The 25,536-nt window shown below is 48.4% G+C and overlaps 1 long non-coding RNA gene across 1 annotated transcript in view; it reads right to left on the bottom strand.

The window, feature by feature from the left end:
- Positions 1 to 25,536, bottom strand: part of LOC127042661 (uncharacterized) — a 170,543-nt gene that overhangs the window by 138,299 nt on the left and 6,708 nt on the right. The gene's annotated exons all lie outside the window — the stretch shown is intronic.

The raw sequence follows: 25,536 nt of genomic DNA, 5'->3' as shown, positions 1-25,536 counted from the left end.
GCATCTACACTGGCACTCTGTCCCTTTAAGTTTGCTGCAAAAAGCTCTAGGCCTGTCATCGAAGTGGTTTTATTTTGTCACCAAAACAGGGCAGTTTTGTCACCAGATGTGGCATTGCAGTGTGTACACCAGCCACGAGCTGCCGACCGAAGGTGGTCAGACACTGTGTTTTAACCAGATGCAAGCACCATCGCTTAGCTGGCTAAAGCACTTGCCTTGTAAGCAGGAGATCCTGGGTTCAGGTCCCTAGGGGAGTGGCTTTTGGGGTACATGGTATTGGCTACTGTCAGAAGACAAGATTCAGAGCTAGATGGGCCTTCGGCCTAGCCCAGTGTGGTTTTTCTTATGGTTTAAATTATGCTCAGAGCCACTGATAATAGAGTTATTGAAAGTTTGGGAGATAAGAGCTGATAGGACAGTGGTCCAGTCCCCTCGCAGCTGACCCCCTCCCTCTGAGACAGGGGCAGGTCTGAGCTCTCGCACCAAATGCTCATTGTGGCTGCCAGAATCTGTGGGCAGCTCATTTAATTTGCATTGAGGGTTGAGTCCTGCTTTGTGCCCAGTGTCTGAGAATGAAAATCCTAAACCGCCCTTTGAAACAACAAAAGCAGCAGGACGTGTTATTGTCCCTGCCCCAAAGCAGATAGACCAATGGAGAAATGCCACTGAGTCCACGGTAATACTCCACTGCCATTTTACCTTTTTTGCTTGCTAAACTCCCTCCCAACCTTGTGGGGTCCCAGACCCCGGTATTGAGCCTGAGCTGAGATGTCTACACTGCAAATTTACCACTCCACGGCCCAAGCCCCAGGAGCCGGAGCTGGCATGGGGCAGCCCTGGATGTTTCAATGCAGTGTGGACATAGCCTAGCATTATGTCTACACTGCCATTAGCACACCCAAGTCACTATTCTCAAACCCTGGGTCAGCTGATTCAGGCTTGTGGGGCTTGTGTGACAGGGTAATAAAATTACAGTGTAGACACTTGGGCTTAAGCCCAGCCTCTGAGACTCCACAAGGGGTGAGGGTCTCCGAGCCTGGGCTCCAGTCTGAGCCCAAATGTCTACACTGCAGTTTTTAGCCTCACAACCTGAGCCCCAGGAGCCCAAATCAGATCATCTAGGCCAGCCAGGCCACAGGGATTTTATCTCAGTATAGCTGCACTCTCAGGGTACGTCTACATTGCAATGCAAGCCCAGGGTTAGCAGAAGTCATGTCATCAGCCCCAACACATAAACCTAAACTATGAGGAAAAGATCCACCCACAAATAAGCTGGGCAGTGTCCTTCTCCCTAAGGTTCGTAAGTCCAGCAACCAAAAGTCATTTAACATGAGCCATCTCCTCTCTGCACCCCACTCACAGCTGTTGTCCTTAGTCAGTGCAAGCCCAGAGGTGCCTCTGTAGAGTTCATCTGCCATCCTGTGTGGAAAAGGGGGAAAATAAGAAGGCACCGTACTCACTATGTTGTCTACGGACTCACTCACCCCTCCACAGCCACCCTGTCTTAAAGTTGGTCTAACACATAAATTTTAGCATGAGGACTCAGGCCCCAGCCCACTTGGCTTTGGAACCAATGTCCCCTGCCTAGCAAGTGCTATTGAATTGAGGGTGAGTCCCTCCATCTGGGTCTGCCAAGCACAGTTCTGCTGCCCTCGATTCACACAAGAAGGACAACAACCCTTTATTTCTCCTGTCCCAATAACAAGGAGACTGGGAATCCAACACCAGCCAAAAGTGATCATTTTGGCAAGCAACCCAACATATTGCCAACATACTGTAAAATCCACATGAAGACTCATACACGAAACCTTGCAAGAAAATCTTCCTGAGGGGGTCTGAAGCACCTGCTGCTGGGGGGAAGGAAGGAGCTGTGGGTTGAGATTGAGGGGCACTGGGAATAGGAGGGGGTTGTGGGTAGTACAGAGGAGAAGGGTGAAGAGGAGCAGGCTTTGGTTGGGAGTGAGGAGCAGTGAGCATAGGAGGGACTGAGGGTTGGGACTGAGGGGCACTGGGCAAAGAGGGGACATGGGTTTAGGCTGAAGAGTATCCTCATTTCGGGATCCAGCAGAACAGGGGAAGGCAGCAGGTGATTCTAATTCCATAGGGATATTTTGTGTGTGTGCGTGCAGGGGACGAACATGCTGTATGCCCAGAGGCCTTTATTCCTCCAGCCTGCAAGGACAGAGGGGCTGTCAGGAAGTTGCCCCTTCAATCCCCCACACACAAAGGCCCTTCTTAGAAAAGGCAAAATCCTGAAGAGAAAAAACATCAAAGAAGACTCCAGAAAGACAGATTTTTAAGATATAATGAGTAGTTTATTACCTGACCAGGGACTTGAACCCTCAGATTAAAAGTCTGATACTTTACCAACTGAGCTAGTCAGACTCACAAACAAATGCAGCAAATTGGTGCAGAGGAGAAACTAGTCAAGGAAACGAAAGCAGGAAACAAAAGGGGAAACCTGCTGCTCTCTCTGGCCTGGTCAACACTACGAGTTTATGTCACATTAACCCTGCATCCGTCCACACAAAGAAGCCCTTTATATTGATATAAAGGGCTCTTAATACTGGTATCTGTACTCCTCCTTGATGACAAGTAGTGCTGAAATCAGTATTGCCATGTCAGATTAGGGTTAGTGTGGCTGCAATTTGACGGTATTGGTCTCTGGGCGCTATCCCACAGTGCACCATTGTGACTGCTCTGGACAGCAATCTGAACTCGGATGCACTGGCCAGGTAGACAAGAAAAGCCCCGTGAACTTTTGAATTTCATTTCCTGTTTGCCCAGCGTGGAGCGCTGATCAGCACAGGTGACTATGCAGTCCCAGAATCAAAAAAGAGCTCCAGCATGGACTGTTCGGGAGATACTGAAGCTGATCTCTGTATGGGGAGATGAATCTGTTTTATCAGAACTCCGTTCCAAAAGACGAAATACCAAAACATTTGAAAAAATCTCCAAGGCTATGATGGACAGGGGCCACAATAGGGACTCAACGCAGTGCTGAAACTTAAGGAACTGAGACAAGCGTACCAGAAAGTCAAAGAATGAAATGGGGACGCTCATGGAGGGAGGGGCGACTGAGGATTGTAGCTATCCCACAGTTCCCGCACTCTCCAAAAACCATTTGAATTCTTGGCTGAGTTCCCAAAGCCTGAAGGGTCAAAAACATTGTCGCGGGTTGTTCAGAGTATATGTCGTTCCCCCGCCTCCTGCCCCCATGAAAGCAAAGGGAAAAAAATCCTCTCTCACCTTTTTTCAGTGTCACTGTATGTCTACTGGATGCTGCTGGCAGATGTGGTGCTGGAGCACTACACAGCAGCATCCCCTTCCCTTCCCTTGCGGACAGCAGACGGTACAGTAGGACAGGTATCCATCATCGTCGTCCCGTGAGTGCTCCTGACTGGCCTCGGTGAGGTCGGCCGGGGGTGCCTGGACAAAGATGGGAATGACTCCCAGGTTCATTCATAGGAGCTGGAGGCTGCGCTCCCCTCCCCCCTTTGATCCCTGCTTGCAGAAGCAATAAAGTCAGTGTTGTTTCAAATTCCTGCATTCTTTATTACTTCATCACACAAATGGGAGGATAACTGCCATGGTAGCCCAGGAGGGGTAGGGGAGGAGGGAAGCAATGGGTAGGGTTGTTGCAGGGGCACCCACTAGAATGGCATGCAGAGCATCATTTTTGAGGGATCTCTAGGGCTCTGACCCGGAGCGCCAGTTTGCCCTTCTGGATCTTTAGTAGGCTTGCCTGATAATCTAGGCAGAACTGATTCTCCATTAGACAAAACTTAAAGAAGAGAATGACCTGGGGAGTCATTCCTATTTTTGTCCATAAGCCCGTGGCCGACCCCATCGAGGCCAGCCAGGAGAACCCATGACAGCAGCAGATGGTGCAGTATAACTGGTAACTGTCATTGTCAACTTGCAAAGCAGCAGACGGTACAGTAGGGCTGGTAACCATCTTTGCTAACTTGCAAAAAGCAAGGGGATGCTGCTGTGTAGCACTGCAGTACCACGTCTGTCAGCAATATAAAGAAGACATACGGTGACAGTGAAAAAAGGCTGAACGGGCTCCTTGGTTGCTGTGCTATGGCGTCTGCCCGGGCAATCCAGGGAAAAGGGCGCAAAATGATTGTCTGCTGTTGTTTTCATGGAGGGAGGATTGAGTGATGACATTTACCCAGACTCACTCATGACACTATTTTTGCCCCATCAGGCATTGAGATCTCAACCCAGAATTCCAATGGGCAGGGGAGACTGCGGGAACTATGGGACAGTTACCCACAGTGCAACGCTCTGGAAATTGTATAAAGTCGACGACACAGGCCCATACTAAGCATATTAATTCGGCGGTGTGCGTCCATGTACCAAGGCTAGCATCAATTTCCCTAGCCAGGCCCTTTGGAGGTTTGAGCTACTCCCTGTGGTCACCCCACTCAAGGAGCGTTCGTTCTAGGCAGTAAGCTGGCTAGACAGTAAAACTTCAGATGCTGCTCCCAATGCTACACTCAGTTTTTCCGAAAACTAGTATCTGTAAAATTAGTCTACTTTCTGGCCAGAAGAGACCATTACAGCATCTAATCTGACCCCCTGCATATCACAGGCCTCCTGCATGACACTATAGCTACTTCTGGGGGAAAGGCATCTAGTTTTCATTGAATGACTTCAGGGGATGGAGATTCCACCACTTTCCTTGGTAGCTTGTTCCTGTGGTGAATCATCCTCGCTGTTGACTATTTGGGGCTTAGTTGTAATATGAATTTGTCTCTTTTCACCTTCCAATCATTGGGTCTTGTTATGTCTTTCTCTGCTCCATTCAAGAGCCCTTTAATACCCAATCTTTTCTCTCCATTAAGGCACTTCAACACTTCAGTGAAGTCACCTTTCAATCTTCTTTTGATAAGCTAAACAGATGGAGCTTTTTCAATAGCTCACTAGAAGGCATTTTTCTCCAGCCCTCAGAACATTTTGGTGGCTTTTTGCTGCCCCAGCTCCAATTTCACAGTATCTTTTTCAAATGAGGACACCAAAACTGGAGACAGTATTCCAATATCAGTCTCACTGATGCCGTGTCACCTCCTGTGATGTTCTTGACATAATCTATAACTTTATAGATCACCATTGTGACCACTGTTCTATATTTGCAGCCAATATGATAGAAAGGTTGTTGTGAAAGGGGTCTATGGAGAGGTTCTGATTGGCTGATTATAATGATGCTATCTCTAGATGTGTATCATTTTTGTAGTTGACTTTATGAATATTGGCTCTATGCTGTCTGTATTCAAACTTGTGCTATGCTTCCGAGGAACACCCCAGCCAGACAAGTTGGTGTCAGTTCTGCCTAGCCTGCTTCATGGCCCATTAAGGACCATCAGCTCTACAATCAACCCATTGAGAGAAGGTAGATATGCCTTGTGGCTCAGCAAGTTATGCAGGGACAAAACTCAAAGGTTTTTCTATGCCACGTGCTGGATAGAGTGTCCTTGGGACAAAGAAAACAAAGACCACATGGCAAGAGACTGTAAAAGGCTGATGCCTCGTCTCCATCTTGTCTTCAGTCCTGCTTCATACCTCTGAAGGGACTTTGCTACAAACTGAAGCTCTGTACAAGGGACTGAATGACCCATCCCAGCTGTGGATGGACTCCAGAGACTTGATTTGAACCTGCAGTTTATTCCATCACTGCTACAAGCCTGAACCAAGAACTTTGCCATTACTGTATGTGAAGGGTTAAAATTCATGTGCATATTATATAACAACCTGGTCTATGGATTGTGCCAGCTCTTTTCCAGACCCAAAGTCCAGAGTATAATCAAGGGGCCAGAAGCCTAGAAAATAGTGACCAGCTAAAAGAAAGCTGGGTAAACAGAAAGCCTTGCTTGCTAAGATAGGCTTGGTCAGCAAATTGCCAGGTGTTGGAGCTAAGAACTAAAGAATTGTATCTTATTCAGAGTTGCAGATTGAACAAAGAATCCCTGTTCCTATTGTGTAAGTCTCTTCTGTAGGGAGACGTTCTTCCCAGAGATCCAACCTTGAGTTTATGAAAAGTTGACAGATGTCAATATAAGATATGGCATCCTTCCACCTCCCTTCCCAGGGACCAATGCCTTGCCTTAAGACACACAGAAAACAATCTTTATTGCCATATACTTTCACTGTTTCTTTGCTTTAAACTCTAGGAATGTACCTGGAGGACAATCAAAGGAGTTGCTCCTTTCCTATGGACCTCAAATCAGAATTCAGCATAGATATTTTATACTAATAACATTTTATCAAAGTATTCATGAAATGTTAACTTGCTAACTTGAGACCATGGGTGGAGACATTATGTAACCTGTTAAACTTTGGCTACTGTGCTTATCATGTCTTGCTGCAAAACCTATCCCAGAGTTTGGAACTCGCTATCCCGTCTCTTTCCCCCACCCATGGAAAATCTATATATTCTATTGTAATCAATTAACAGTGTCTCTGAGCCTAATAAGCAAGGTGACACTCTGCCACTTCTGTGTGTAATAAACTCCTATTCTTGCCCTCTACATGGTGGAGATTTATGTCCTTCACAGACACCTGCTGAACAAAGAGGAGATTCAGCATCCAGCTTGGCTGAATGTGTCTTCTCTCCCCACAGCTTGATGATCTTCTGAGGAAATGAAGAAGACTGCCTTTGCCTACCTGCACATTGCTTGCAAAAGAAACAAGTCTTTTTGGTGGCAAGTGTTGAAAGGAGCCATTAGACAAATGTGGAGACAGGAAAAATGTCCCCCAACTCAACTGGCATCTGTGGATGCTGAAGTCACAACACAAAGTGCTAAACAGTATATGAGCACAGGCTGGTGTCAGAAGAGTCTCTACCAAAGCCTTTTCCACCAGCAGGGGCCTCTCTGTGCGCAGAACTCCTGGTAGTGTGATGGCTGCAGGCAGTGGAGAACTCTATTTTGGCATCTCTTTGTCAGTGAACATCTACAGAGGCTGTTTAAAGGTCTTTAGATAGTGATCTTTGGGAAGAGCTGGCTGAAGTGTCTTCCTAGTAACCAGAAGATCCTGGCTTGGCCTGCCAGTTCTTCCGTGCAAGTCTTGAGGGAAATGGGGAATGTCTGTAGTTTGGAATTTGCTGGTGTTGTCCTGGACCATCAAAGGGAACAGTTGCAAGTATTTTCTCAGGGCAGGCACCATGGCTTGGGTGGCCAAAGCACCTGTCTAGTAAACAGGAGATCCTGGGTTCAACTCCCAGTAGTACCTTGTTCTACAGGTTTTGTCTCCTCTGCTCACATTTTCCTGTGTCTTTCTAGGAAACAGAAGAGACCTCCCTTGGTATCCAAGTCATTGCTTGCTAAGGAAAAGGCTTCTTTGGAGAGAAACATTGGGAAGAATCAAATCACAAGCCTGGAGTTGATGAAAAGGCTGCTGTGACTGGCATTGGCATGGTGGTTGCTTTGACTGCAATTGCTGCAACACAAAAGCCTGCACCACACGTCCTTGTGATTCGCTGGGGATGTCCACACACAGATGTCATGTCATCTTCCTTTTGATTGTCACTGATGAAAAATGGAGCAGCTGGGAGAAAAGTCCCAGAGGCACTTGCCAGGTAAAGTAGAGGTTAGAGATGCAGCACCCAGTGGTGCGTTGCCAAAACTGTCCACTCCTCCCACTTTTTGGTCAATCTTTTGAAGAAGCAGAGAAGACTGCCTCTGCCTTGCAGTGCAAATGCTTCCAAAAGAAAACGGTCATTTTTTCTGACAAGTGTTGGAAGAGGCACCTAAGAAATGTGGAGACAAGGAAAAGGTCATCGTAACTCAACTTGCATCCATGACTCTTGAGGCCACAACGCAGAGCACTGAACGACCACAGCTGGGGACAGAAGGGCCTTTTTTAAAGGCATTTTCCACTAGCAGGGTCTTCTCTGTTCACAGAATTTCTGATAGTTTGATGTCTGCTGGCACTGGAGATCACTATTTTGGCATCTCTCTCTCTGTCTCAGTGAGCACCCGCTGTGGTTGTTGAAAGTCTGTGATGGGATCTATGGGATGCAACTGAACAGTGGGACCCCTGAGCCCTTTGTCCCACCACCTGGGCTCCCTCTCACACATGTGATACTGAGACAAGCTGTGAATCTCTGGCAGATATTGCACTTACACAGACATCCGTAGGTAGGGACACAGCCAACTGAATTACATGAATGCTTCTGCAGCCACTCATAACACTCATGATAGAAAGTCGCCCCCCCTACAGCTCTGCAGCCTTGCACCCCTGGATCATACCATCTTGCCTTAATCAGAAGCCTGATCAGTGTGAGTTTATTACACAGGGTCCACCCCTCCCTCACTGTGAACAGTACATGAACCAGCCTTGTAATGAAGCTGAGATTTCCCAAGAACTTCAAGCAAAATACACCAGTTTAAGTAGAGCATAAAACAGATTTATTAACTACAGAAAGATGGAGTTTTAAGGATTATAAGTGGTAGGAATAAAAGCTCAAAGTAAATTACCATGGAAATTAAAGATAAATTCACAATCTAAACTTTACACCTTATTACACTAGGGCGTAGTTCAGTTATGCACACAGGAAGGCTTAATGCTCGAGCTGCTGCACATGCTGGGCAGGCTTAAGGTCGGGCTCCCCATGGCAGGAGAGAAGAAGACTCGGCCCCTGGAGGGGCAGGCTGGGGCTTCCTGGATCCCATTTGCTCACAGCCAGCGCCCTGCCCCCACTCCCAAGTCATCCATGGCGCCCCCAGGTCGGCCAGAATGGAGCAGCAGTTTTCACTGCACTACGTCCACTTATGGCTTAAAGGCAACTCCCAGACTCACCACAGTCCACCATCTCGGCCAGAAAGGAGCCCACTCAGCCTCACCATTGCTGCTTTTCCTTCCCCCCAGAACTCCGCTTCTCCTGGGCTGCAAGTAGCCATCCCTGGGATGCCAACAGGCAGCCACAGGGGTCTGTCTCCCAGCAGCCAACCGCAACTCCATGGGTTCAGCCCTCAGAAGGGCAGGTGGGGGTTTCCTGGATCCCACTTGCTCACAGCCAGGCCAGCCTCCACCTCTAAAACCATCAGTCATGCGCCCAGGTTGGCCATAAAGGTGCCGCCATTCTCCACTTGGACTCAGCTTTGCTTGTTTTCCTTTCACCCAGAACCTCCCTTCTTCTCCTGAGCTGCAAGTAGCCACTCCTGGGAAGCCAAGAGGCAGGCACAGGATTCTACCTCCCAGCAGCCAACCACACCTCCCCAGGCTTTGCAGAATGAAGGGTGGTGCTCTACTAACCCCACTTAGCCGCACAGCTTCTTCCCTGCCTTCCTCAGCTCAACTTTCCTCTATTGCCCCATTCCTGCCTCACTTCCTCCTTTGGCCAGTCACGCAAAGGAGCCCAGCAGGAAGTGAGAGCCTCTATAGGCCAACCTCCAACAGCAGAGGTGGCCAAGATACAAGCCTCCAAATGCTGACTGGCCTAACTACTCTAGGTTCTCCAGCCTGACACCAAGGTGCTTTCTCCACTGCTGTCAGCATCCTCTGTCATGCAGGGGTTGGAGTTATCCCAGGGACAGGCCAATATGAGGAGTGCCCTTTCTGAACAACAAGGGGATCTGGGAAAAGGAACCCAGCCTGTTTCCGCCTGGTTTCGAAACAGGGACCTTTTGCAGGTTAGGTAAATGTGATAACCGCTACACTACAGAAACTCCACCTACTGGGTTGTTGCTCACTCTGGCACAGACCGATGGACAAATCTAGAGAATGTGGTGGTAGCCCCTCGATAGGTCAGCTGGCAGGGCAGAGGACTGGAGCCAGCACTCAGGAAGTCGTCCTAACCTCACCCGTGTGACTCCAGCTTGAGGGAGAGCTTCTTTTTCTTCTCCTTGCTGACAAAGAGCAAGAGAAGAATGAAAGGTCAGGTGGGCCAACTCGGTGCAGAAGCCCATCCTGTCTTTTCCTGCTGCATAGCCTGAAATGAGGGACTCGTGGCAGTTAAAGGAACTGCTGCACTCTCGGAAAACATCCCGCCCGTGCAAAAAGGAGGATAGAAGAGCCTGTTAGTCTAGCACGCTCCCAACTGAACTGTTTCAGCAGCTGCTAGGTTTCTTTTTGGCCTGTTACTTTTCTGTCTGGGATGTTGTTGTCAGCTGTGGCACAGAAAAAGGACGTCATTGCGAGCTGCCCATGAAGATAAGATTAACTTTTGCCTTCCTTGCTCGGCTTTACTTGATTCCTCACCCTATTCCTGCCTTAGTTCCTGTGTTACCTGAAGGCAACGGGAGCCCAGCAGTACGAAGAGGAAGTTAGACAGCTAGACCCTGGTGGCAAAAGTTCTACCACCGCTTGCCACCCCACTCTCTTCTCCCAGATTCACCTATTGACCGCCAGGGACTTGGTGCCCAGCAGCGCAACGGAAGGCAGTGGACAGAGCCACCCTCGCCTTGAAGCTCTGGCTCATTAAACCGTATCTTCAGTCGCTGATGGCCAATGAGAGACCAACAGCGCTTGCTATTTTAGCACTTGAAAATGCCATTGGTCAGTCACTGGATCTCTTTAATGCTGTTACATAACAAATGAAAATAGAATCTCAGTGTGACATTCTGTACCTTTGGGGGAGTGTGCTGTAACCCCCATATTCCTCATTTTCATATAATCGTGATCTTATATACAGAGCATGCCTTGTAAGGTATCAGGGGAAAGGATATGATCTGCTGAAAGTCATTTCTCTACCCATAGATGTTTACCATTCATGCATATGAAGTTATGAGAATTGTGCAGTGTGGTTATCACTATGCTGTAAGGTGGGGGAGTCAGCCAAATATTAGCTCCCCAGTGACAACAGCAAGGAAAGTAACCAACACCCGGACAGGGTGTCAAACAACCCATCAACAGCCATTGTTCAGCAAGGGAGCTACAGTGCAATCACTTACCTGCAAGAGGACACCCCAGGGGAATTGCTCAGACTTGCTTGGAGAGACGCAGTGATGCTCACCTGACTCTGAAGGGGGAGCAAAGCCAAGAGGGAAGAAAGGACATGATAAAAGCAGAGACATTTGCCATGCTTTGTCTCTCTCGTCCACCTACATCTACAGACACCCTGACACCAAGCAACTGAAGCGCTGACGAAAGGGGAGAGCCTGGCTGAAAAGCCACCAGCCGGCCTGTGGTGAGAAGCATCTAAGTTTGTAAGGGCATTGAAAGGATTAAGATCAGCTTAGAGTGCATTTTGCTTTTATTTCACAAAAACAACGAGGAGTCCGGTGACACCTTAAGAACTAACAGACTTATTTGGACACAAGCATTCGTGGGTAAAAAGCCCTCTTCTTCAGATGCATGGAGTGAAAATTGCAGATAGAGGCATAAATATATATTGGAACATGATGTAAAGGGAGTTACCATACAAGGGGAGAACCAGTGTTGAAGGCTAATTCAGTCAGGGTGGATGTGGCTCTCTCCAAGTAATTGACAGGGAGGTGTCAATACCAAGAGAGGGAAAATTGCTTTTGTAGTGAGCCAGTCACCCCCAGTCCCTCTTCAAGCTCAAATTAATGGTGTTAAGTTTGCAGATCAGTTGTAACTCTGCAATTTCTCTTTGAAGTCTGTTTTTGAAGTTTTTTGAATGGCTTCTTTTAAATGGCTACTTTGAATTGCTACGTTTAATTGTGTTATTGAATATGAACATGTAAAGGTGTTATGGAAGTCCCATGTGGTCTAGTGGTTAGGATTCTTGGCTTTCACCCAGACAGCCTGGATTCAATTCCCCACACAGGAACAATGCAGAGCTTCTCCTTGGAGGGGAGACAGAAAACAAAAAGAATAGGAAGGGATCCTGCCAGCAGCAGAGCTGGATAGAGTTGGGAGCAGTACTGGATTTGACATGGTGCCATAGTGCTAGGCCCAAGCTCTGAAGGGACCTGTAACAGTAACTTCCTTCCCTCTGCAGAAAGGGAGCCTCAGAGCAGCCTGGATTCAGTAGGGGAGCTGAGACCCCATAGGGCCCTGGGAGCTGTAGTTCCTTGACCAGCTCCCTGCCTTAGAGAAGAGAAGAGAAGAAACATTTCCTGGCGTTCCCTTGGCTGCTATCAACAGGAAAGGGAGGGGGGAAGCTGTGAGACTCCATGCGCTGCAGCTTGCTGTGGCTGGGGGGCTGGCTGCTAGAAGGGGGTGCCACCTGTGAATAGGGAAGAGGTGTGACCAAGGAGTAGAAGGCTTTGGCCCAGGTAGCACCCTCAGAAGACTTCCCCAGACAGGCTTAGGGATGCTGGTGTGACCTCGCCTGGCAGCCCCCAAAGATGGAACTGGGTGGACTAACTGGACAGGGCCCCTCTCTATCTGAAGCTGGGCAAGGGAGGTATGTGGATCCCACCAGAAGGTAAAATGGTAAGTAAGGAAGGGGAGGCTCTACTGGACCTGGACCGCTTCAGACACAGGACAGGAGGATTTCCACTTCTGAGCCATGAAAATGGAAATTGACTTTTCCTTTCCAGATGTATCTAATATTCATAAAAGGAATCTAGCCCCTGCCTTCCAGATCTGAACACCTCAAAATCAGGAGTGCTCAAGCTCAATTTGGGCAGCTGTTACTTCATTTCTCCCAAATCAAATATGCTGATCCACTGTCATTTACTCTAGAAAAAGTAGGAGAAAATTGAGCAACAAACGTTGGGGTCTTTACAGTGCTAACGAGGGCTGGAATTGCTATTTTCAACAGCCATTACACTTTTTTTTTAGTTTTGTTTGTTTAAAAGGAAGACAGTGATATTGCACTGGCAAATTCCCCATAGAAACAAAGAATGGAACATAAGAATAATAAAGGCACCTCAACTTTCCTCATTTATGTAGGACAGTCTTATTAGAAGGATCCAGACATCTTCCAATCACAGAAGCTGATAATTGTTTCACTTTACTGCAGTTCTGTAACCATGCAGGAACCTAGAGGAGGAAAGTGCCTAACTCCAGAGTCTGCAGCTGCCTAGGGCCAGTGCTGAGGATTTAGAGTCCCTAGTGCTGCCCTTGCAAGGTTCAAGCATGCTCAGCCTTGGCATTGCCTCCGCTCCTGCGGCTAGTAGCTGCAGCTGTCTAAGGCTGGCCTCTGGCAGTTGTCCCATGGCTGTAGCTAGAGAAACTACAAGTGGCTCTATGACTCCTGGGGCCATTAAGCTAGAGCACCTAAAGACACTGGAGTTAACCTCAAGGAAGAGAGGTCACCAGTAGGAAAGGAATGTCGGGGGAGCAGGGAAGGCGGGAGCAGGTCAGGCTTGCAGAGGGAGCTTCCAGCTGGTTGGGAGCATGTCCAAAGTAGAAAAGAAACAAGTATGGGGAGAGGTGGTGGTGACCAGGTAGCAGACTAGCATGTAGATGGGAGCAGAGGGAGAGACGCTGGTGTCTTCAGATTCCCAAGGGCTAAGTCCTCACTTTGGGGAAATGGTGTTTGCAGGTGGCTTGCTCACATGGCAGGATGGGGGCTGAGGGAGGGATCTGTCAGAACTGATCAGGTGTGCTGGCTTTAGGACTTTGAGCTGAGACTAGGACCACATGCAGTGACTGGTGACATGGGGGGGTACTGGAGACATGGCTAGAGAAGGTCTGAATGAGGAAAGAGATAAATCTGTGGGGAGTTTCCTTGGTCACTATGGAAGTTCTGCTCACTGTGGACACTGGTAAACCCACATGGGTGTACAGCTCAATAAGAAAACCCGCGGACTGAGGGAGCTGTGTATGGCAATGCATATAGTCATGGAGAGGTGTGTGATCAAAATGAAAAATGTCTCTGAGGTTCAATACCGGGTATACGAAGGCACCAATGGCACTGCCCCACCAGGCCCACACTCGGAGCCCACAGTGACTACACTGGGGCCCACAAATATGTTTGGTGCCAGGGCCAACAAAAGGTTAATCCAGCCCTGACTGCCTGAGCACTATTTCAGCCTCACATTTTTGGGTGGAACTCCCACAGTGAGAGCTGCAGAGCACTCCCCCGCAACACACACGCACACACTCGTCCTGGTGTTGGGAGGGGAACAGGAGAAAGGACAAAAGAAGAGATGAAGAGAAAGGAGGGAGGGACAGGTGGATGGAGGAAAAGGTGAAACACAAAGGACAAAACCTAATGTCCCCATGATTCTAATGGACAAAATCCCAGGTGCGGAATAAAATTCTGCCTCCTTAAGCTCATGTTTTCCATGCCTAGAATTTAACTCTCACCAGATGGATCAGACTGAACAGGTTTCACACCTCCAGGAGGCTCTTACCTTCTAAACAGGGACGGCTGTTTTCTAGTAAAATCACTACAAGGGAAGGAGAAAACTGGAAAGAGGTTTCTCCTGGCGCTCACGTCCGTGAATTCGAATACTCTCTCAGTCCTCAGACAGAGACCTGGAGAAGGAGACTTGCTGAAGCAAAGACACAGGGATCTCTGAGGTTTCCCTAGCCCCTGGCCCCTGACTGATGTCAGGATCACCTGCTCACCAATAGTCTTTGACCAATAGTGTGAGGTCCTGCAAAAGGCCTTTGTGATGTCACTGCCACACCCCGCCCTTGCTGTGCCAATGTCCTGCCCCTGGCCAGGCACTTTGGAGCTTTGAGCTACTCCCTGTGGATCACCTCACTCAAGGAGCTTTTCTATAGAGCATCCTCAGATGTCTAAGCACACGAGTGCCATGGCAATGAACTGACACACATGGCACCAAGATGAGATCATTAGTAGACTAACCTATAGGAGAAGGACACCCCGGCATTAGTAGGGGAGAAATCCCTACTGAACATGCATTACATCTAGCAGCCCCTGCGTGGGGTCGAGCGGGGGCTGCAGAAGGGGGAGACGTGGGAAAGGGATGGATGGAAAATGTCTGTGCAGCCGGGACATGGCCGGGGGGCGAAGGGAGAAGAGCAGGTGACCCCTGAGGAGCGGGAAGAAAAAGGGAGGGCTGAGATCCCCTCGGAATTACCACTGCCCCCTCCGTGGAGAACCCCCTCCTCTCCTGTCCTGCCCCCTTTCTCCCTAGATAGCAACAAGCAACATCCAGGCTGACACCCCCTTCCCTCAAACCCCTGAGAAGTTCCCTGTTCCCCTCCCCCCATTGTGCCCCATTTTCTCTCCCCTTTGCCAATGGCCAGTTCAGATCTCAGGTTTGGGGTGTTTCCCCCCATTTTCACCTGCAGTGATTTGTCCTTGTGTAGGTGGGAAATGGTTCCCCCGAGTGATTTCTGAACTGGGCAGAGGCTGGGGGGGGCCTGAGACAGGGACACCTCTGGGCTCGGCTGGGGGGGCCACTCTCTGCTGGCAACACGGCGTGGGAAGGGCCAGGCAGGGGAGGGGGGAGCAAGTGTCCCCCATAGAGAGGGTCCAGCCCCAGGCTGCTACCAGTAGCACATTCCTATCCTGGCCGGGGGGGGGGCTTTCTCCAGCTGGGACCTGCCCCCTAGGCAGCCCCAGGCTCTGACCGCACCAGCCCCGCCTGGAGCCCCCAGTGAGTGAGAGACCCCGGAGGGGGAGGGGGAGGGAGCACTGGGCCCTGACAGGAAAGTCACTCTCTCCCCTCAGATCTTGGTGTTTTCCTCTCATGTTATCAAATATGCAGTTTGTGACACAATTTCTTTGCAAATCTCAAAGATTCAAATAAAATAACCTAAACATTTGCCCCACTTCTCTCTAGTTGTCTGTTTCTAATTGAATATGCCCTGAGATTTTCCTGTCTCTAATTATAAAATAATAAGAAAATCTCAGATTTACACCTTTTCTCAGATTATTGAACACAAAATGTTTGCAAATGTTGCCCATTTCCTCTTTATTCATTTATCAAGTATTCATGTGAAACACTCAGATTTTACCTCCTATCAACAACTGATATAAAATCCCTCTGATTTTCCACTTTCCTCTCTATAATTTGCAAAATGGATCCAAAATCTCTGATTTCCACCCTTTGTCTTTCATTTCTGAACACTGATCTGAAAGCTCAGGTTTTCCCTCTGTGTCATTATCAAATGTCAATTAACAATCCTCTCAAGTTTTGTGCTGTTCCTTATGTTTCTAAATCCCAAAAACTTTTTCCTTCGGGGGAACCTGTTGCCCTGAGTCGCTCTCCATTCTGGATGTTGCAGGGGATTAAATTTCCCAGTGATTGTCTTTCCCCTCTCCTTTGAGGATCATTTGTTCCCTCTTTTAGCTCTGTTAGATATTTGCCAAAGAAAGAGATCAGCCTGATATTTAATACACATCAAAGCCAGAGGCCTCCCCCTGTTTGGGGATCAGTGGTTCGCAGCTGGTAGTGGGAGAGTTGGCTGGCCCCTTTTCTTTTCTCCAGCTGGCACAGGATGAGGGGGTCACTCTGAGTGCAGCATGTCTTGAGAAGTATCCCAAACCACAAGACAAATGGTCTCTGTGAAGGGTTGCTTCCCACAGTGCTAAGATGTAGCCACCTCTGGCAGGATCCATGGTGGCTACTATTTGCTAGTGACAGGCCACGGAAATTTCTTACCTATTTTGCCCCTCCATGCCAGGCCTGCACAACATACGGCCCACGGGCAACGTGCGGCCCGTGAAGTCTCACTGTGCGTCCTGCAGCTGGGAATCAAAGGGCTCTGGGCTGCCCGTAGCCGCGGGGAATACAAACCCCTTTAAAGTTCAGCCGCGGCCGGGATTCAAAAGGTTCTGAGCTGCCCGCAGCCGCAGGGAGCCCAGAGCTCTTTAAATCTCAGCCGCGGCCATGATTTATAGGGCTCTGGGCAGGCGGGCGGGGAGCTCAGAGCTCTTTAAATCCCAGCCACCAGGGCCGGCTTTAGGCCAATTTAACCAATTCCCTTGAATCGGCCTCGCTTCTAAGAGGACCCCGCACCCAAGCCCCAGTACCAGCAAAAGCCAGTGCGCTGTACCAGTGTGGCCCAGTTTCCCCAGGGGGCAATTTAAAAGGCCTGGGGCTCCCAGCAGGGGCTGGAACCCCAGGCCCTTTAAATTGCCACTAGAGCCCTGCTGCTGGAGCCCTGGGGTATGGCTGCGGGGCTCTGGGGGCTATTGAAAAAGTCCAGGACTCCCATTGCTTCTACCTCCCCGGCCCTTTAAATAGCCACTGGAGCCCCACCGCTTCCCCAGGGTTCCCGCGGCTATTTACAGAGCTGGGGCAGTGGAAGCAGGGGCGCCCCGGGCCCTTGAAATAGCCCCCAAACCCCAGGCTGCTGCTGCTACCCTAGTGGGAGAGGGGGGAGGAGGAGGAGGAGGAGAAGGAGGCACTCACCATAGAGGATGGGCTGTACCACCTGTACCTGCACCCCCTGCCCTGCCTGCAGCCAGCCCGTCCCCAGCCAGCCCCTGCTGCACCCCCTGCCCGCACCAGCCCCGCACCTCCTGACCTGCTTGCACCAGTTCCTGCCTGCAGCCTGCCCATCTGCAGCCAGCCCCACACCCCCTGCCTTGCCTTCAGCCCTGCACAAACCCCTGTCTCCAGCCAGCCCTGCACCCCCATCCCTGTCTCCAGCCAGCCCCTGCCACACTGCCAGCCCTGCCCTCACCAGCCCTGAACACCCTGCCCTGTCTCCAGCCAACCCCTGCCATACTGCCTGCCCTTCCCGCACCAGCCCTGCACCCCCTGCCCTGTCTCCAGCCAACCCCGTACCCCCTGCCTTGCCTTCAGCCCTGCACCAACCCGTCTCCAGCCAACCCCTGCCGCACCCCGCTGCCTGAAGCCAGCCAGTCCCGCACTCCTTTGTCTCCAGCCCTGCCAACCCATGCCGCACCCTCCCTGTGGCCCTGCCTGAAGCCAGCCAGCCCACCCCACACCTCTTGTCTCCAGCCTGCCCCACACCCCTTGCCCAGCCTGCAGCCAGACCCTACCTCTCGCATCCTCCCCCTCCCCCAACTCCAGCCAGCCCCATGTTCACTGGTGCCCTGCAGTTCCGAGGGAAGTAACCCTGCACACCTGCTTCAATGAGATGGGCAGGGAGCAGCTGGGACCCACACATGTGCAGCCTAGCACACCCAAAGGGAGTTGTAGAGCTCATTTCTAGTTCAGACCCATCTTTTTAAAAAAGAACTTTTAGGTAGGGTTAACATACATCTGTACTTTCCCGGACATGTCAGGCTTTTTGGTTCTTAAATCGCCATCTGGGAGGAAAATACGGACGTATGGTAACCCTACTGGTACAAAAAATACATACTGTGGCAGAACTTTTTATAGGGAACCGGTTGTTAAGAACTGAAAGGCTTTTTTTTCACCAATCATCCCTGCGGGGCCCCGCCAAAAATGTTCAAATTGGGCCCCGCACTTCCTAAAGCCGGCCTGCCAGCCATGGCCGGGATTCAAAGGGCTCTGGGCTGCTCGCAGAGATTCCTGGCCGCAGCTGAGGTTTAAAGGTCTCACGGCTCCCCACCTCCACAGGCAGCCCAGAGCCCTTTGAATCCCGGCAGCAGCTGAGATTTAAAGGGCTCAGGGATCCCTGTGGCTGCAGGCAGCACAGAGCCCTTTGAATCCTGGCGGCAGCTCCAGCGGATGGAGTGAGGCTGGGATTTCAAGGGCTCAGGCTCCCCTCAGCAGCAGGAGCTCTGGGACCTTTAAATCCCTGCCCCAGCCCTGAAAAGCTCCGGGTTCCCCCAGTCGTCAGAGCCCCAGGCCCTTTAATTTGACCCTGAGGGCTCCCACCCACCTCTTTGGCTGGGAGTCCCTGGTTGATTTAACATCAAGTAACACCTTCCCACCACCAACCTTCCTTTTTGACCCACAGCTGTTTTGGTGGGGCGGCGCTGGGGAAGGAGGGTTTGATTCTGCAGGGCTGGGCGGGGTGTTTCCGCCAGGCTGGGAGGTCCTGAGTGGGGGGTGTTTCCGCAGGGCCGGGGGGTTTCGGTCCTCAGCTGTTTTCTTTGGAGAATTGTGGCCCTCGCTGTTTTACTCAAAGTACAGTACAGGAACTTTTCAGGGGGATTAAGGCAAAATGCCACATTTATTAGTAATACAGGTATCAATTAATACTCTATGATATGCACATGAGATATATATCACAGTCATGCATTCACGCACACACACAGATATAAACACACTCCGTCTTGCTGTTGTTACCAACTAGTTGCTCTCCTTAACTGCACTGGCCAGGTGAGTTAGATGGGGGAGGGGTGGAGCCGGGCTTCTACCGATCCAAATCGATGGTCCGATGGTGACAAGACGAGATCCGGGGTCCTTCTGCAAGACACCTCGCATTTATAGCAGCTTCCCTCTTATGCAAATCTAGACCAGATTCAAAATCTGGGTCTGCGTCCGTTGGTCTTTGTGCTGCTTTTCTCTGGGTGTTGTCCCAATGCTGCTCAAAGAGGGTGTTTTCTAAAGAAGGTGCTTGCTTCTAATCCCTGAGGCCATCAATATGACTGCTCTTCTTCATTGAGCCCACTTGACAAGTTGTATTGTCCTTTGCTCTGGCTCCCATTCCCTCTTCAACTGTTGTAGCTGTCTGGAGGTGGGTGTCTTCCAAGCCTCACTCATTCACACCTCATTCAGTCAATAGAGCAATTGATTACAGAGTGCGGGGGAAGATCTCATTCTACTTCTAGCAAAAAGGCACATGTTTTCTTTTACTTTAACTATACTATCCTTAGGGGCTATAACATTTGATACAAAGTTTTCTACCAATTTTCTATATAGGGATCTAACACAAAGTTGTATGAAAATAGAGAGGCACAATGCCAAGTCATATGAATTACAAAATAACATCATGCCGGATGCAATGTCATAAAGATAAAGATACTTAATACAAAATAACACAATGCAACGTTATAAAGATTTATAGAGATAGTTAATACAGAGATTTCTCTACATCACCGCTTTACGAGTTGTGCAGGCCTGCTGACGGCATTCGCCGGGCTTCTTGCTCGTGTGGATTCTCTGATGCTGAATAAGGTGAGAGCTGCGATTGAAGGTTTTCCCACACTCACTGCATTCATAGGACCCTTCCTGTGTGTGGATTCTCTGATGCCGAATAAGGTGTGAGCTGCGACTGAAAGTTTTCCCGCGCTCACTGCATTCATAGGATCTCTTCCCTGTGTGGATTCTCTGATGCCCAATAAGGTGCGAGCTGCGACTGAAAGTTTTCCCGCACTCATTGCATTCACAGGGCCTCTCCCTTTGTGTGGATTCTCTGATGTTGAGAAAGGCCTGATCTGTAAGTGAAGTTTTTCCCACACTCAGCACATGTATTTTCTTTTGCTTTTCCCTGCAGATTTCCTGCTGTATTCTGGTTTCCTTAAGGCCCTTCTGAGTTCCCTGACAGGAAATAAATTTATCCATTTTCTCCCCTGGCTGGTTTCCCTGCTCTTTTTCTGGTCTGTGCTGAACCTCACACGTCATTGCATCACCTGCTGTGATAGAGACAGAAACCTCAAACAGGGATGGAAAGGGGAAGGCCAAACCAAAACAAGTGCTGGAGAGAGGATAAATAAAAATCAGGAACGCAGCTCCCCCCAACAGGAGAGAGGAGGGGATCAATTCAGCCTTCACATCCCATCCAACTTCACAGGGGGAAGGGAGAAAGCTACTGCCCAGTGTCTGCTAGCATCTATAGGAAGCCTTGAGCTATATTTACCCTGCGGATGCGACCCATGCTATGGACAATAATGAAATGAGAGACTTCCCAAGAGCTTTGTAGGGCATCCTAGATGTTTCCTTCAGGCACTTACAGTTTCTGAGTTGGTTTAATATTTCCTCATCTGTGCGGGGAGATCTCTGGATCTCTCTTTCCTCTGAACCCTGGAGCTCTGGGACCCATGGCTCTTCCCCTTGTTCCAGCTGGGAGATCATATCACGTTGTAAAACCAGAAACTCCGCTCAGATGAAAGAAAACAAAGGAGTTCAGTTGATTTCATACAACTTGATCATCAAAAACATTCTGTTAATTTATCTTCAGTACTTAGTGTGACCTAGTGTGCCTGGGGCAGTCCTCACTGAAAATGCCAAGGTCAGAGCAGGCTGAAAAAGGGAGAGCAGATGCTCCCCATACTGGTGGTTAACACTGAAGTTAAACTCACTGACCAGTCACAAACTGTGCTTCTGATCCCACACACTGGTTAACGAGACTCTGAAAAAAGAAATCACACGGCCCCCTTTATTGCATGACAGTTCTCTGACTCCTAATCAGCAACTAGGTCCTGTACAGTGAGAGGTTATTTTAAAACTCTGCTCACTGTGATACAGTATGGTCAAAGGGCAGCAGGAGAGTGATCCTAATTGGATCCAGGAAGTGGATGGGTAGAAGGTTAGCCACATTACCCAGGTTTGGATCTCATCCAAAATAGCATGCTGCCAGCCAATCCTTTAGCAGTTAAACTAAATGTTTAGAAGAAAGAACAAATGAAAGAATGAAGTTAAATTCCATCCTTCCAGACAATTCTTTAGCATCCAAACTAAAGGTTTAAAAGAAAGAAAGACAGAAAGAATTTAAATGGAAAAGCAGTCAGATACATTCCAAAATGGATATATCAGGTTCTTAGCAGTATTGGTGAGTTGCTGGTTTGAAAGTCTGTCTGGAACGCATCCACAGCTTGGATGGGTCATTCAGTCCTTTGTTCCAGGGTTCAGTTTGTAAAGAAGTTGCTCCAGAGGTAGGAAGGGGGATTGAAGACAAGATGGAGATGATGCAGCTGCGCTTTATATTCCTTTTGCCATGTGGTTTGTACTTCCTGTGTCCCAAACACAAGCTTCACAGCACATGGCATGGAAAAGCTTTGGAGGTTTCATTACACAGGCAAACCCCGGCATGTCTTGCTGACTCAATAGGTGTATCCCCTTGGTCCATAGGTTCATTGCACAGCTGATGACCCTCAACAGCCAACAAACATGCTAGGCAATGTTGATGCCAATATGTCTGGGGGTGTCACCCAGAAAAACTGCACAAGTCTGGAAATACAGATATACCTTACATATCTGTAACTCACAATACAAAGGTGACAGAAACATAGAAACAAAATTATCATACTTGGCAAATCATAACATTTTCACTGACACTTTACATGGCATACCTAGCATGATTCATTGCAATTTTATCAGATTATATTATTTTATTATTAATACCAAAGTGTCTCACAGTTTCATGCAGTCTCACACTTGCTAAACTAGTGAATTCCCAGGACCAGTTCCCCAGGTCCTTGAAGATGCCAAACATTGTGCTTATGAGGGATTGAAATACCCACATATCTGCTGGGAACACACACACAGACACTGTGTCAATCTGTACCCCTGTGTTCACTCTTCTAGAAAATTATGATCAATTTTGTACCCAGTATGGCTTGTGAGGTATCATTAGAAAACGCATAACCTACTGAATATTATCCTCCTGTTAAAATGTGTAGTAACACTGTATGTAAAATTGTGAGATTTTACAGTATGATATTACTGAAAAAGTTACAGTTCTGGGGAACACCCACAGACCAGTTCCTCAGAGACAGCAAGGCAAACAGCTGGTCAAACAGCCATTCTCCTGCAGGGGGAAGGTGTGAAGACATTAAGGGCTGGTCTACACTATGGGGGGAAATCGATCTTAGATACGCAAATTCAGCTACATGAATAACGTAACTGAAGTCGAATATCTAAGATCGGATTACTCACCCATCCTCACCACACGGGATCGATGTCCGCGGCTCCCCCTGTCAAATCAGCAACTCCGTTGGGGTTGGTGTTGTTCCGGAATCGATATAAGCGCGCTCGGGGATCGATATATGGAGTCTAGATGAGACGCCATATATCGATCCCCGAGCAATCGATTTTAACCCGCCGATACGGTGGGTAGTCTAGATGTAGCCTTACATTCCATCACAGGGACCTATTGAGGCTGTTGTGGAAAACGACCACAGGATTAATATTTGAATCAGCTCAGCCTGAGGCTCTTTTCTTGGTTACAAGCACGCAGGGGGCGACAGCTATTGGAATACTGTTCCCGAGCTAAAAATCACACAAGCCTTTTACAGCTTAAAACCACAAACAATGACACATACGTTGCACGTTAATTTCCTTATTTGGAATATATTGCAAAATATGATGCAGGTCAAAAGCAAGCTGAACAATCAGTTTTCCATATTTGGCCTTTCCTGTTATTTTTATTACACCTGGTGATATGGGAGCAAGACTCTCCATGTCTCAAGAAATGTCACTACCAACCTAGGTCATTTTCACATGCTGGGGTGCAATCCAGATCAGCGAGGAGTTGTGTCATCTGTAATCCTGAGTGAGATTCAGTGTTCTGCTGCTGGAGCTCCCCTGTCTGGATACTCCCAGCCAGCGTTCAAGGACGCACTGAGTGTCTGTATGATAAGTAACCCTGGACTGGCAGCTCTGACTCCAGCCGCCTGCTTGTTACACCCCAAGCACATTCTGGTTTGGGTAGAGAAGGCTCAGGGTTTGAGAGAAGGCTGGGGGCAGGATGCTTCTGTTCATTATGCTGGACCTAACCCCAGTTTTACTTGAGTAAAGAGGAGATATTTGACATTGTGTGATGCTGCTCCTGTGCTCTGTTCCCAAAGTGTTCTGCAGCAGAGGAGGGTCTCTCGTAGTATGTATGTTATTGGCATATTGGGGTGATGCTGAGACAGGACAGGGTACAGATGGCATTGTGGGGGTGGCATGAACCTTCACTCTTCATTTCCCCTTCCAAGAACAGAAGGGACAGGAATCCTTACCCAGCAAGACCATCGTTTTATAGTTCCCCTGCATGACATCTCTGTAGAGGGCTCTCTGAGTGGGGTCCAGCAGAGTCCCCTCTTCCCTGGAGAAATACACAGACACCTCCTCGAAGGTCACTGGCCCCTGAAAGAGCAGGAGTCCAATACTCTGTACCTGCTTACCCACTCACAACCCCACTATTCACGGAACAGCAGCACCAGGGAAATGGAAGCTCCGGGAGGCACATGTTAACAGAGTCCCACCCCACCTTGCTTACAGCAGCCAGGAGGCATCAGAGGGTAGAAAGAGAGAACCTTTGTGTCTCCCATCTGACAGACAGAAGCAGGGTCTTCACATTTATCACATAGCTACTAGCCAGAGCTTAATATAGGAGATGGGGCTGTCTCTGGACCCTGATAGTGGCACCCTGGTAGGAATCCAAGCACTCTCCAAATAAAATATATGGAAGAAAGGGGAAGTCAATCATAAAGAATAGAAGTTAGAAGGTCAGAATTGTAGTGCCCATTAACAAAGGTTTAGAGAAAACAGAGCCTATCAAACTAACGGGATATCCTTATTGGATGAGATCAAAAGTTTGGTTGCAGTTAATAGTATTGATGTAATATACCAAAACTTCCGTAAGAGACATGACTTGATTAGCACAATATTTTTACTAAAAAAAACTGGAATGATACAAAATAAACACGGCATACATTAAATAGATTAAAAACTCTGATAGTAAATGGGGAACCATGATCGAGTGGATTTCTTTCTAGCAGGTTCCTGCAGGGATTGGTTCTTGGCCCTGTGCTGTTTAACATTCTTATCCATGACTTAGAAGAGAGTACAAAATCATCACTGATAAAGTTTACAGTTGCCACAAAGATTGGGGTTGGTGGTAATTAATGAAATGTCAGTAGATTCAGGCTCCATCACTTAGAGTCTGGGAAGTTGTCCCAGACCTGGCTGGAGGGTTATTTCCTGTTCCACAAAGAGGGGAAGTTCCATTCCCAACTCCTGTGCCTTGAAATTAGGACCTATCTGACACTACACCCCCATATTAATCATAGTGGTATGATTATAATATGATTAGGACATAATTATGATCTATTTTGTTGAAGATGCATCATGTGTGGTGTCACTGGAAAAGTTCTGATTTGCTGAATATGATTATCCCATTTGTGTGCACATATCATGTTCGTATCTGAAGTTATGGATATTGACTCTGTATCTGTATTTCAAATGTGCTTACTCTGGGTAACACCCACAATGAGCCTTTCAGGTACAACAATGAAGAAGCCAGACAGTGCTGATGGCTCAACAAAGACAATGGACTGTGGAAGAGCTTAGCCTTCCTGTGAATGTTTCAGCCAGCCTATGAGTCATGGCTACTATGACTCAGCAGGGCCTGTGACCAGACCACATGACACTAAACTCCATTTTAGTACCTGTATTTTTCCACAAACTGGACTAGGAACTGAGTTTGGAACAAAAGGTTCCCACCATATGGAAAAGCTACATAAGGTGGGGTGTGACATCATCTCTTGGCCTCATTCTCCACACAAGAGAACTTCTGGAAACACCTGAGAAACAAAAACGGATGTGGGGGAAGTGCTGCTCCCAGGATCAAGAGATTTCTAGCTTGTGTATGGAAACTTGGGGGACTGCTTGTACCATCAGTCAGGGTGAGAAATTGCTAATTCAAATTCTATCCATCTAGTATGTTAGGCTTAGTCTGAGTATTGGTTATTTGCTAAATAATCTGCTTTGATCTGTTTGTTATCACTTATAATCACTTCATCTATCTTTCTGCAGTTAATAAACTTGTTTGATGCTTTATCTTAACCAGCGTATTTTGAGTGAAGTGTCTGGGGAAAATCTCAGCTTGTTGTGCACATCTGTCCCATATCGAGGGGAAGGGGAACTACATTAATGAGCTTGC

This window comes from Gopherus flavomarginatus, unplaced genomic scaffold (genome assembly GCF_025201925.1).
Source record: "Gopherus flavomarginatus isolate rGopFla2 unplaced genomic scaffold, rGopFla2.mat.asm mat_scaffold_86_arrow_ctg1, whole genome shotgun sequence".
In the NCBI taxonomy this organism is placed as follows: domain Eukaryota; kingdom Metazoa; phylum Chordata; order Testudines; family Testudinidae; genus Gopherus; species Gopherus flavomarginatus.
The sequence above is the reverse complement of the archived record's forward strand: the minus strand, read 5'-3'. Positions and strand labels throughout refer to the sequence as shown.